General features: G+C 40.5%; 1 long non-coding RNA gene across 1 annotated transcript in view; it reads left to right on the top strand.

Annotated features, from left to right (window-relative positions):
- Positions 1 to 11,387: 11,387 nt before the first annotated feature.
- LOC128528496 (uncharacterized) overlaps positions 11,388 to 11,498 on the top strand; it is a 43,988-nt gene continuing 43,877 nt past the window's right edge. The window contains exon 1 of the long non-coding RNA XR_008360962.1: positions 11,388 to 11,498. This exon is cut by the window's right edge and continues 102 nt beyond it. This is a non-coding gene — a long non-coding RNA (uncharacterized LOC128528496).

The raw sequence follows: 11,498 nt of genomic DNA, 5'->3' as shown, positions 1-11,498 counted from the left end.
CCAAAAAAAAAAAAAAACAGCAACATTCTAATTAGAAAGTGTATTTATTTCTTAATAACAATAAATGAATTATAAAGCTTTGTTGTTTACGTGATGTAGCGGGTAGCGCTGTGGGTTTAGAGAAGAGGGCTCAGAGTCGGTGTGTGTCTGTTTGCATGTTCTCCACATGCTTGGTGGGTTTTCTTCAGGTACTTCGGTTTCCTCCCACAGTCCAAAGACATGCAGGTAAAGTTAAGTGACGTTCCCAAATTGTCCGTAGTGTGTGTGTGCGCCCCGCTATGAATTGATACCCTGTCCATGGTGTACCCCGCCTCTTGCCCAAAGTCTCCTGGGATAGCCTCCAGGCCTCCCCGCGACCCTAAATACAGTAGAGCGGTAATGTATATACGATGAGTGAGTGAGAGATGATGGCACAGTGACACAGTGTACGGCTTCAGGGTCCTCACCTATATCAGGTTAGCTCAAGTTAGTGTAGACGTTTTCACTATACCTGTGTGGGATACCTGCATAAAGTCGGGCAATCTTGTAGTCAACAAAAACTCCTTTATGTCTCCCTGTTTGTTCTATAACTGTTTAACTGCTCCGGTTCTTGAAAATTTTATCTTTTTTAAAATATATTTTAAAGATTTTTTACATTGGTACTGCTGTGAACACAACCATGAAATGTCAACACCATATTCTTAAATTATGTTAAAATGTTTTTTCTAGTTAAAATAATTAATTTTATGCACATTAAATATGCATTTAGCAAATAATGCAAGAACAAACTGGCTCCTGCATACTCCCACTATTTTAGAAGTCATCTAGCATTATGTGGAATTTTGTCAACAATGTCAGGAAATTCTTAACAGTGTTGATGTATACATCCAAAGTAGGTTTTATTTTACTACTTAAAATACTTTTTACATTTTCTCCAGAAAAAAGTTTTTAGTTTTTGTAATTTCCTGTTAATATTAATTTATTGTTTTGTTTAACGTATGATTCCCTTTTAAACATTAAAAAGGCATACACACACACACACACACACACACACACACACACTCACTCATTCATAATCTGCATGTCTTTGAACTGTGGGAGGAAACCGGAAAACCTGGAATTGAACACGGACACTGGGAGTGTGAGGTGACACAATTCCACCAGTTTTAAAAATTTGAAAGCTGGATTGAAAGAGTTCGGTGCTTAAACTTGTTTAAAATATTTTGAAGATGTGATAATTTATTCTAAACTGTTTAATGCTGCATAGATTATTACAATAAAATGTAATAGTTTTGTATCTGAAAAACCTCTCTCTCTCTTGTATCTGAAAAAGTTCTCTTCTCTTATAACTTACTGGAGGTTACTGACTCTGTATTCTGTAAATGTTAATACCATCAAGTAGGAATCTTTGCTGTTTATATATTTATGTTTTCAGTAAATTGTTCAAATAATAGTGTATTTCTAATGAACTATTACATTTCTTAACCATAAGGAAGATTTTATTCACAGGATTACTACTGTACTGGTTTTAGGTAAAAAGCCAAAAAGGATAGATTTTTCGTAATAACTTAGAGGAAGCGAGTTTTTATCCTAATTAAATGTTATTTTTAAGGTGATGCATTGAATTTAGCATAATTATATAATTCTATGATTTATATGGGCTAATAATATGAAATTTACAAAAAACACTTAGTTAATAAACAAAACCTATGTTTTCAAGAAAATAAATATTATTTAAATATATCTGTTAATGTCTGACGGTGTTAATGAAAATCCTGCAATGGATTCCTGTAAATGTTGTCATTTGTACAAAAATGTTATAACTATGACCGATATACAGTACATACAGGTGAAACTTGAAAAATTAGAATATCATGCAAATGTTCATTTATTTCAGTAATGCAACTTATAAGGTGAAACTAATATATGAGATAGACTTATTACATGCAAAGCAGGATGTTTCAAGCCGTGATTTGTCATAATTGAGATGTTTATGGCTTACAGCTCATGAAAACCCTAAATCCACTTCTTCTTCTTTGTCTTTCGGCTGTTCCCTTTCAGGGAATCATCTGCCTCCATCTAACCCTATCCTCTGCATCCTCTTCTCTCACACCAACTAACTTCATGTCCTCTTTCACTGCATCCATAAATCTCCTCTTTGGTCTTCCTCTAGACCTCCTGCCTGGCCGTTCCAACCTCAGCATCCTTCTACCGATATATTCACCATCTGTCCTCTGAACACGTCCAAACCACCTCAATCTAGCCTCTCTGACTTTATCTCCAAAACATGTAACATGAGTTGTCCCTCTGATGAACTCATTCTTGATCCTATCCATCCTTGTCACTCCCAAAGAGAACCTCAACATCTTCAGCTCTGCTACCTCCAACTCTGCCTCCTGTCTTTTCTTCATTGCCACTGTCTCTAAGCCATAGAGCATAGCTGGTCTTACCACTGTTCTGTACACTTTTCCTTTCATTCTCGCTGATATTCTTTTTATCGCACAGCACACCTGACACTTTTCTCCACCCATTCCAACCTGCCTGTACCCGCCTCTTCACCTCCTTTCCACACTCTCCATAGGGTCTGGACCATTGACCCTAAGTACTTAATTACAAGTACTTTAGATATCAGCCACAATACAACTCACCATACTAATAGACGCACACACATAGCTTGTACTATAGAAACTGTGTCTGTTCCCCGAATAGTGAGAAAAAAGAATAAATTCGTTAAATCCAGCCGAAACAATCTGGTAACCATTAAACCAGAAAAAGGCCAAATAAGTAATCGAAGTCTACCTCTAAAGTTTGGACTTCTCAACATTAGATCCCTTACGCCTAAAGCACTTATTGTTAATGAAATGGTATCAGATTATTGCCTTGACACACTCTGCCTCACTGAAACCTGGCTTAAACCAGATGAATATATTGGTCTGAATGAGTCTACTCCGTCAGGATATTTTTATAAGCACGAGCCCCGTCTAATTGGTCGCGGTGGTGGTGTCGCCACTATCTACAAAGATGTACTCACTGTTACTCAGAAAATAAGGCCCAGGTTTAACTCATTTGAAGTGCTCGTCATTAATGTTGCACTTAATGAAATACATAATAAACCCGCGCTATATTTTACTCTGGCCACCGTGTACAGACCCCCAGGGCCATATGCCGATTTTCTAAAAGAATTTGGACATCTGCTATCTGACCTAATTGTTAACTCTGACAAAGTGTTGATAGTAGGTGACTTTAACATTCATGTAGATGATGCTAACGACACTTTAGCCCTCGCATTTATGGACTTACTAAATTCCTTTGGGGTTAAACAAAATATAAATAGATCAACTCACCGCTGTAATCCTACACTAGATTTAATTATATCTCATGGTATAGATGTCACAAATATAGAGATTTTAACTCAAAGTGATGATATCACAGATCATCACCTCCTGATATATACTCTACCCGTAGAACAGATTAGCTGTGTCTCTCCACGTTATCGATTTGTTAGAAATATGAATCCGACTACTAAAGACAGATTCACAAGTAATCTACCGGATCTGTCCCAATTTCTTATTAGACCCCTAAATGCAGACGATCTAGACGAAGTGACCAGCAGCATGGGTACTATTTTTACCAGTACATTAGACACTGTTGCTCCCATCAGATTAAAAAAAGTCAGAGATAAAACACTTGCTCCTTGGTACAATAGTCATACTCGCGCCCTAAAGAGAGCAACCCGTAACCTTGAGCGAAAATGGAGAAAAACCAAATTAGAAGTTTTTCGAATTGCGTTTAAAGACAGTATGTGCAGCTATAGACGGGCTCTAAAAACCGCTAGGACCGAGCATCTTAGCCAACTGATAGCAAGAAACCAAAACAATCCCAAGTTCTTATTTAGTACAGTAGCCTGCCTAACAAAACCTAAGGTGCCTGCAGAGAGTACTCCACAACATTTTAGTAGTGAAGATTTTATGGACTTCTTTAATGAAAAAATCGATAGCATAAGGAAGAAAATAACAGAGGTTCAACCTCTAATAGCATCTCATGATCTAGTTCAGCCTAGAGCTTCACATTTAGATTTTCAGTGCTTTACAGGTATAGGACAGGAAGAGCTGTATAAATTTATCACCTCAGCTAAATCAACAACGTGCCTGTTAGACCCAATACCAACCAGATTTTTAAAAGAAGTGATGCTAACAGTTGGAGAGCCAATTCTAAACATTATTAATTCTTCATTATATCTAGGTCACGTCCCTAAACCTTTGAAGCTGGCAGTTATTAAGCCGCTTCTTAAAAAATCTAATTTGGACGCGAATGAAATAACAAATTATAGACCGATTTCAAACCTTCCGTTCATATCAAAAATATTAGAAAAAGTAGTATCAGCTCAAATATGCACATTCTTGCAGGAAAACAACATCCTAGAAGAATTTCAGTCAGGTTTCAGGCCCCATCATAGTACAGAAACTGCACTAGTTAAGATTGCAAACGACTTGTTTTTAGCTTCAGACCAAGGCTGCATCTTAATACTAGTCTTACTTGATCTAAGTGCTGCATTCGACACCATAGATCATAATATTCTCATAGACCGCCTACAAAATCATATAGGTATTCAGGGGCAGGCATTAAAATGGTTTAGATCATACCTGTCTAATCGATACCATTTTGTAGATCTAAATGGAGTACCGTCTGATGTAATGCCAGGGAAATATGGGGTCCCACAAGGGTCAGTTTTAGGACCTCTCCTGTTCTCAATTTACATGCTTCCCCTGGGAAACATCATTAGAAGGCATGGGATTAGTTTCCATTGTTATGCTGATGATACCCAATTATACATCTCAACAAAACCAGATGAAATACCCAAGTTGTCTAGATTAACAGAGTGTGTCCAGGACATAAAAGATTGGATGACCAATAACTTTCTTTTACTAAATTCAGATAAGACAGAGATATTGCTCATCGGCCCAAAAACCAGCACACAACAGCTTTCACAATTCAGCCTGCGTTTAGAAGGATGTACTACTAGCTCAACAGTAAAAGACCTGGGCGTGATATTAGACAGTAACTTGTCTTTTGAAAATCATATTTCCAATATCACAAAAACAGCCTTTTTCCATCTTAGAAATATTGCCAAACTTAGGAGTATCCTATCCGTATCTGATGCAGAAAAGCTAGTTCATGCATTCATGACCTCCAGACTGGACTATTGTAATGCATTACTAGGTGGTTGTCCTGCATCCTCAATAAACAAGCTACAGTTAGTCCAAAATGCAGCCGCCAGGGTTCTCACTAGATCCAGAAAATATGATCATATAACACCTATATTATCATCCCTGCACTGGCTACCTGTTCAATTTAGAATTAATTACAAAATAGTACTACTTACATACAAGGCTTTAAATGGTTTAGCTCCCTCATACCTAACCTTTTGATACGCTATAATCCACCACGTCCCTTAAGATCACAAAACTCCGGACTTCTGGTAATTCCCAGAATTTTAAAATCTACAAAAGGGGGCAGGGCATTTTCATATTTGGCTCCAAAGCTTTGGAATAGCCTTCCAGACACTGTTTGGGGAGCAGACACGGTTTCCCAATTCAAAAGAAGGCTCAAGACGCATCTCTTTAATCTGGCATACGCGTAAGTCATCCCATAACCTCATACTCCAGTACACCTATCCTGAATGGCAACTACGCTAATTCTCTCCATCTTTTCTGTATTTTTCTACCCATCCTGAGACATCTGGAGATTGTGCCAGCTTAAGTAGACAAAGGCCAACCCTGCGAGGTTTCTAAGGCATCTTGAGAAGGACCTGCTCCAGCTAGATTCTGCTTTATGATGGCTGAAGCTACACATCCTGCTCCTGTGCTTCCAGTGATCTGACCCCATCTGCCCTCTGCACCTACTGCTGAACTGAATCTACACAACTTCTGATATATTGAACTTTCACCTGCACAACACACTTGATGTTATTTCTATCTGTTATCACCCAGATGAGGATGGGTTCCCTGTTGGGTCTGGTTCCTCTCAAGGTTTCTTCCTATTGCCATCTCAGGGAGTTTTTCCTTGCCACTGTCGCCGTCACCCTTGGCTTGCTCATCAGAGACATTTCATTCATCATTCATTCATTTAATTATTATCTAGACACATTTTTCTCACACATACACACTTCCAAATATTTTCTTTTCTTTTCTTTTCTTAAAAAAAAAAAAAATCTTTAATTTTTAAGCTGCTTTGGGACAATGACCATTGTTAAAAGCGCTATATAAATAAAATTGAATTCAATTGAATTGAATTAAAGTCCTGCACCTTTTTTACCTCTGCTCCTCACTGTTCCTCTTGGGTTCCTCTCATTCACACACATGTATTCCATCTTGCTGCGGCTAACCTTCATTCCTCTGCTTTCCAGAGCATACTTCCACCTCTCCAAATTTTCCTCGACCTGTTCCCTGCTCTCGCTACAAAGCATAATGTCATCTGCAAACATCATAGTCCATGGAGACTCCTGTCTAACCTCATCTGTCAACCTGTCCATCACCAACGCAAACAAAAAGGGTCTCAGAGCCGATCCTTGATGCAGACCCACCTTCACCTTGAACTCTTCTGTCACACCTACAGCACATCTCACCACGGTCTTACAGCTCTCATACATGTCCTGCACCACTCTAACATACTTCTCTGCCACTCCAGACTTCCTCATACCACACCACAGTTCCTCTCTCGGCACCCTGTCGTACACTTTCTCTAGATCTACAAAGACACAATGCAACTCTTTATTACCTTCTCTGTACTTCTCCATCAGCATCCTCAAAGCAAATACTGCATCTTATGTACTCTTTCTAGGCATGAAACCAAATCGCTGCTGACAAATGCTCACCTCTGCCCTAAATCTAGCTTTCACTACTCTTTCCCACAGCTTCAATGTATGGCTCATTAGCTTTTTTGCCTCTGTAATTGCCACAGCTCTGCACATCTCCCTTGTTCTTAAAAATCGGTACCAATACACTTCTCCTCCATTCCTCTGGAATCCTCTCACTCTTCAAAATCTTGTTAAACAAACTAGTTAGAAACTCTACTGCCACCTCTCCCAAGCACTTCCATACCTCCACAGGTATGTCATCAGGGCCAACAGCCTTTCCACTTTTCATCCTCTTCAACGCCCTTCTCACCTCACTTTTACTAATATTTGCTACTTCTTTCTCTTTCATTTTCCTCATTTATCAACTTTTCAAAGTACTCCTTTCATCTTCCTATTACCCTCCCGGCATCTGTCAGTACATTTCCATCTCTATTTTTAATCACTCTAACCTGCTGCACATCCTTCCCATGTCTATCTCTCTGCCTCGCCAACCTGTACAAGTCCACCTCACCCTCCTTACTATCCAATCTAGCATACAAGTCTTCATATGCTCTTTGTTTGGCCTTTGCCACCTCTACCTTCACCTTACTCTGCATCTCCCTGTAATCCTGTCTACTCTCTTTAGACCTCTCAGAGTCCTACTTCTTCTTAGCTCACCTCTTTCCCTCTATACACTTCTGGACTTCCTTGTTCCACCACCAAGTCTCCTTGTCCACTTTACCCTTACCTGATGATACACAAAGTACCCTCCTACCTGTCTCCCTGATCACATTGGCTGTAGTTGTCCAGTCAACTGAAAGCACCTCCTGACCACCCATAGCCTGTCTCAACTCCTCCCTAAAGACTACACAACATTCTACCTTTCTCAGCTTCCACCACTTTGTCCTCTGCTCTGCCTTTGTTCTCTTTACCTTCCTCACCAGCAGGGTTATTTTACACACCACCATTCTGTGTTGTCTGGCTACACTCTCCCCTACCAACACTTTGCAGTCACTGATCTCTTTCAGGTTACAACGTCGACACAAGATGTAGTCCACCTTCTGCCTCCACTCTTATATGTCACCCTATGTTCCTGCCTCTTCTGAAAAAAAGTATTTACTACTGCCATTTACATCCTCTTTGCAAAGTCCACCACCATCTGTCCTTCTACATTCCTGTCCTGAAGACCAAACCTGCCCATTACATTTTCATCACCTCTGTTCCCTTCCCAACATGTCCATTGAAGTCTGCACCAATCACCACTCTCTTACCTCTGGGGATGCTCTGCATCACTTCATCTAAGTCACTCCAGAATCTTCTCCTTCTCTTCTAACTCACATCCTACCTGTGGTGAATAGCCACTAACAACATTGAACAGCACCCTTTCAATTTCCAGCTTCAGACTCATCACCCTATCTAATACTCTCTTCACCCTAAAACATTCCTTACAAACTCCTCTTTCAGAATAACTCCTACTCCATTTCCTTTCCTATCCACACCATGGTAAAACAATTTGAACCCTGATCCTAAGCGTCTAGCCTTGCTACCTTTCCACCTGGTCTCCTGGACGCACAGTATATCCACCTTCCTTCTCTGCATCTTATCAACCAACTCTCTTGCCTTCCCTGTCATAGTTCCAACATTCAAAGTCCCTACGATCACCCCTATACTCTTTCCTTTCCTTTTCTCTCCCTGCTTCCTCCCCTCCTTTTTTGACCAACAGGAGCCCAATTTCCACCGGCACCCTGTAGGTCCACAGCACCAGTGGCGGTCGTTGTTAACCTGGGCCGCGACCGATCCGGTATGGAAATGGTGGTTGTGATTCGCATCATTGATTTGGCAAACGTTTTACGTCAGATGCCCTTCCTGACACAACCCTCTGCATTTATCCTGCATTTATCCTTGGGACTTGGGACTGGCACAAGAAGACACTGGATTGCGCCCCCTCATGGTTGCATTGAAAACCCCAAATCCACAATCTCAGAAAATTAGAATATTACATGGAAAAAAAAAAACAAGGATTGTGCATAGTATATTGGAACTTTGAAAAGGATAAGTATGCATATGCACTCAGTACTTGGTTTGGGCCCCTTTTGCAGTAATTACTGCCTAAATGTTGCGTGGCATGGAAGCTTATCAGTGCCTGTGGCACTGCTGAGGTGTTATGGAAGACCAGGATGCTTCAATAGCGGCCTTCAGCTTTTCTGCATTGTTCAGTATCATGTCTCTCATCTTTCTCTTAACAATGCCCGATAGGTTCTTTATGGGGTTTAGGTCAGGCGAGATTACTGGGCAACCAAGCACAGTAATGCCAAAGTCATTGAACCAGGTCGGTGCTTTTGGCAGTGTGGGCAGGTGCCAAGTCCTGCTGGAAAATGAAGTCAGCAGTCCCATAAAGCTCGTCTGCGGAAGGAAGCATTACCTTAATAAAGTTCCCTGGACTTAATAAAGCACTGTGGACCAACACCAGCAGATGACATCGCTTCCCAAATCAGCACGGACTGTGGAAACTTCACACTGGACTTCAAGCATCTTGCAGTGTGTGTCTCTTCATTCATCCTCAGAATCCAGGGTATTTTGTTTCCAAATGAGATGCAAAAGTTGCTCTCATCAGAAAAGCGGACTTTGGACCACTGAGCAACAGACCAGTTCTTTTTTTCTTTAGCCCAGGTAAGACGCTTTTGACATTGTTTGTTGTTCAGGAGCGGCTTGACAAGAGGAATACGACATTTGAAGCCCATGTTCAGGATCCGTCTGTGTGTGGTGGCTCTTGATGCACTGACCCCAGCCTCAGTCTACTCCTTGTGGAATTCCCCAACACTTTTGAATGGCCTTTTCCTGACAATCCTCTCCAGGCTGCGGCCATCCCTGCTGCTTGTGCACCTTTTCCTTCCACACTTTTTCCTTTCACATAACTTTCTATTAATGTGCTTTAATACAGCACTTTGGGAACATCCAACTTCTTTTGCAATTACCTTTTAAGACTTTCCCTCCTTATGTAGGATGTCAATGATGGTTTTCTGCAGAACTGTCAGGTCAGCAGTCTTTCCCATGATTGTGCTTCCTACTGAACCAGACTGAGAGACCATTTAAAGGCTCAGAAACCTTTTGCAGGTGTTATGGCTTAATTAGCTGATTAGAGTGGGACACTTTGAGCCTAGAATATTGAACCTTTTCACAATATTCTAATTTTCCGAGATTGTGGATTTGTGGTTTTCATGAGCTGTATGGCAAATCACGGCTTGAACTATCTTGCTTTGCATGTAATAAGTCTATCTCATATATTAGTTTCACCTTTTAAGTTGCATCATTACTGAAATAAATTAACTTTGCACGATATTCAAATTTTTCGCATTTCACCACTTTTCTATACACACAGTACATATACAATACAGTATATATTTAACTAGCTGTAAATAGCTATATTTTAAGTACCTGTTGTTGACCAGTGTTGGGTGTAACGCGTTAAAGTACTTGGATTACTTTTGATGTAATGTAATCTAACGCGTTAAGTCACCATTTAAGTACACAGTTATTTGGTTACTTTTTCAAAAATGTAATCCTTTATTTAGACAATTTATGTAATCCGTGAGCCAGACAGCAGTCATTCCCAATCCGTTAGCGTGTGTGTTAAAGTCGTCCTACAATCCCCTCCCCCTCTGTTATTCTTGCTGTTATACCCCTATCTCGCCTATGCTGTTTGACTAAGCGAGGACCGACACACGGAAAGATGGAAACCTAATCACAGCGCCAAAACTCCCGGTAAATCATGATAAACCGTACTTACGGCCACCGCGTGAAACCGCGTAGGTGAGATAGTGGTATTAGTAGTTAACAGATTATGGGCCAAACTTCGCTGAGTAATGATGGTGCATGCATGAGGAACCACAAAGGAGTTTTCCTTTTCTGCAATGGGAAAGTACTCTAACTAGTTCCGTTTATCAGATGTAAGTAACGATGTAATGTAACTGATTACTTTTCTATTAGTTACTTTAAAAAGTAACGTCCCCCCAGTTAAAGAGTTTGTAAGTGTTAAAGGGTTAAGTGATATTATTATTATTTCAGGCTGAAGCCCACGTACGTTTGTCTTTCTGTCAATCAGAACTTTTTGCCTAACGTATTAATACAAAGAAATTAAATTTTGTAAGGTTAAACAGACAAATATGTGTGACGCTGTGACAAAATCTGGTTGGACCGACATCCAGAAAGATTCGGAGACTGGTTTCTGGTCGTCCAGTGTATGAAACGTGTGAAAATACATAATTAAAAGATTGGGTGTTGACCAACGTACAGACAAAACCTTTATTTTATATTTATATAGATAATAAAAGTTAAGCTGTTAATCAACACCTAGTTTGCAGTATTGTTATTTGTAAAATAATAAGTTTATGTTTTTTAATTAATATCTCAATTATTCTCACTTCCCTTAAATCTGACTCCTGTATGACGCCATTGCCCCCCCCCTTCCTCCTCCTGTGTGCGCGCTCGCCCTCGGCTCTGCGCTGTGTGAGCGCGCGTCGATCGCGTGCGTGCGTGTCGCGCGCGCAGACAGTCTGTCTGGAGTGTTGTCTGAAACAAACTGAGCGCGCGCTCATGTCGCAGACGGGACTTTCTTTCCTCCTGCAGAGACTCGGCGCAACTTTGGAGGAACGCAGGACCCGACAGCACGCGCAGGGTTTAGGAC

This window comes from Clarias gariepinus, chromosome 1 (assembly GCF_024256425.1).
Source record: "Clarias gariepinus isolate MV-2021 ecotype Netherlands chromosome 1, CGAR_prim_01v2, whole genome shotgun sequence".
NCBI lineage: Eukaryota > Metazoa > Chordata > Actinopteri > Siluriformes > Clariidae > Clarias > Clarias gariepinus.
This window is presented reverse-complemented; position numbering and strand designations above follow the sequence as displayed.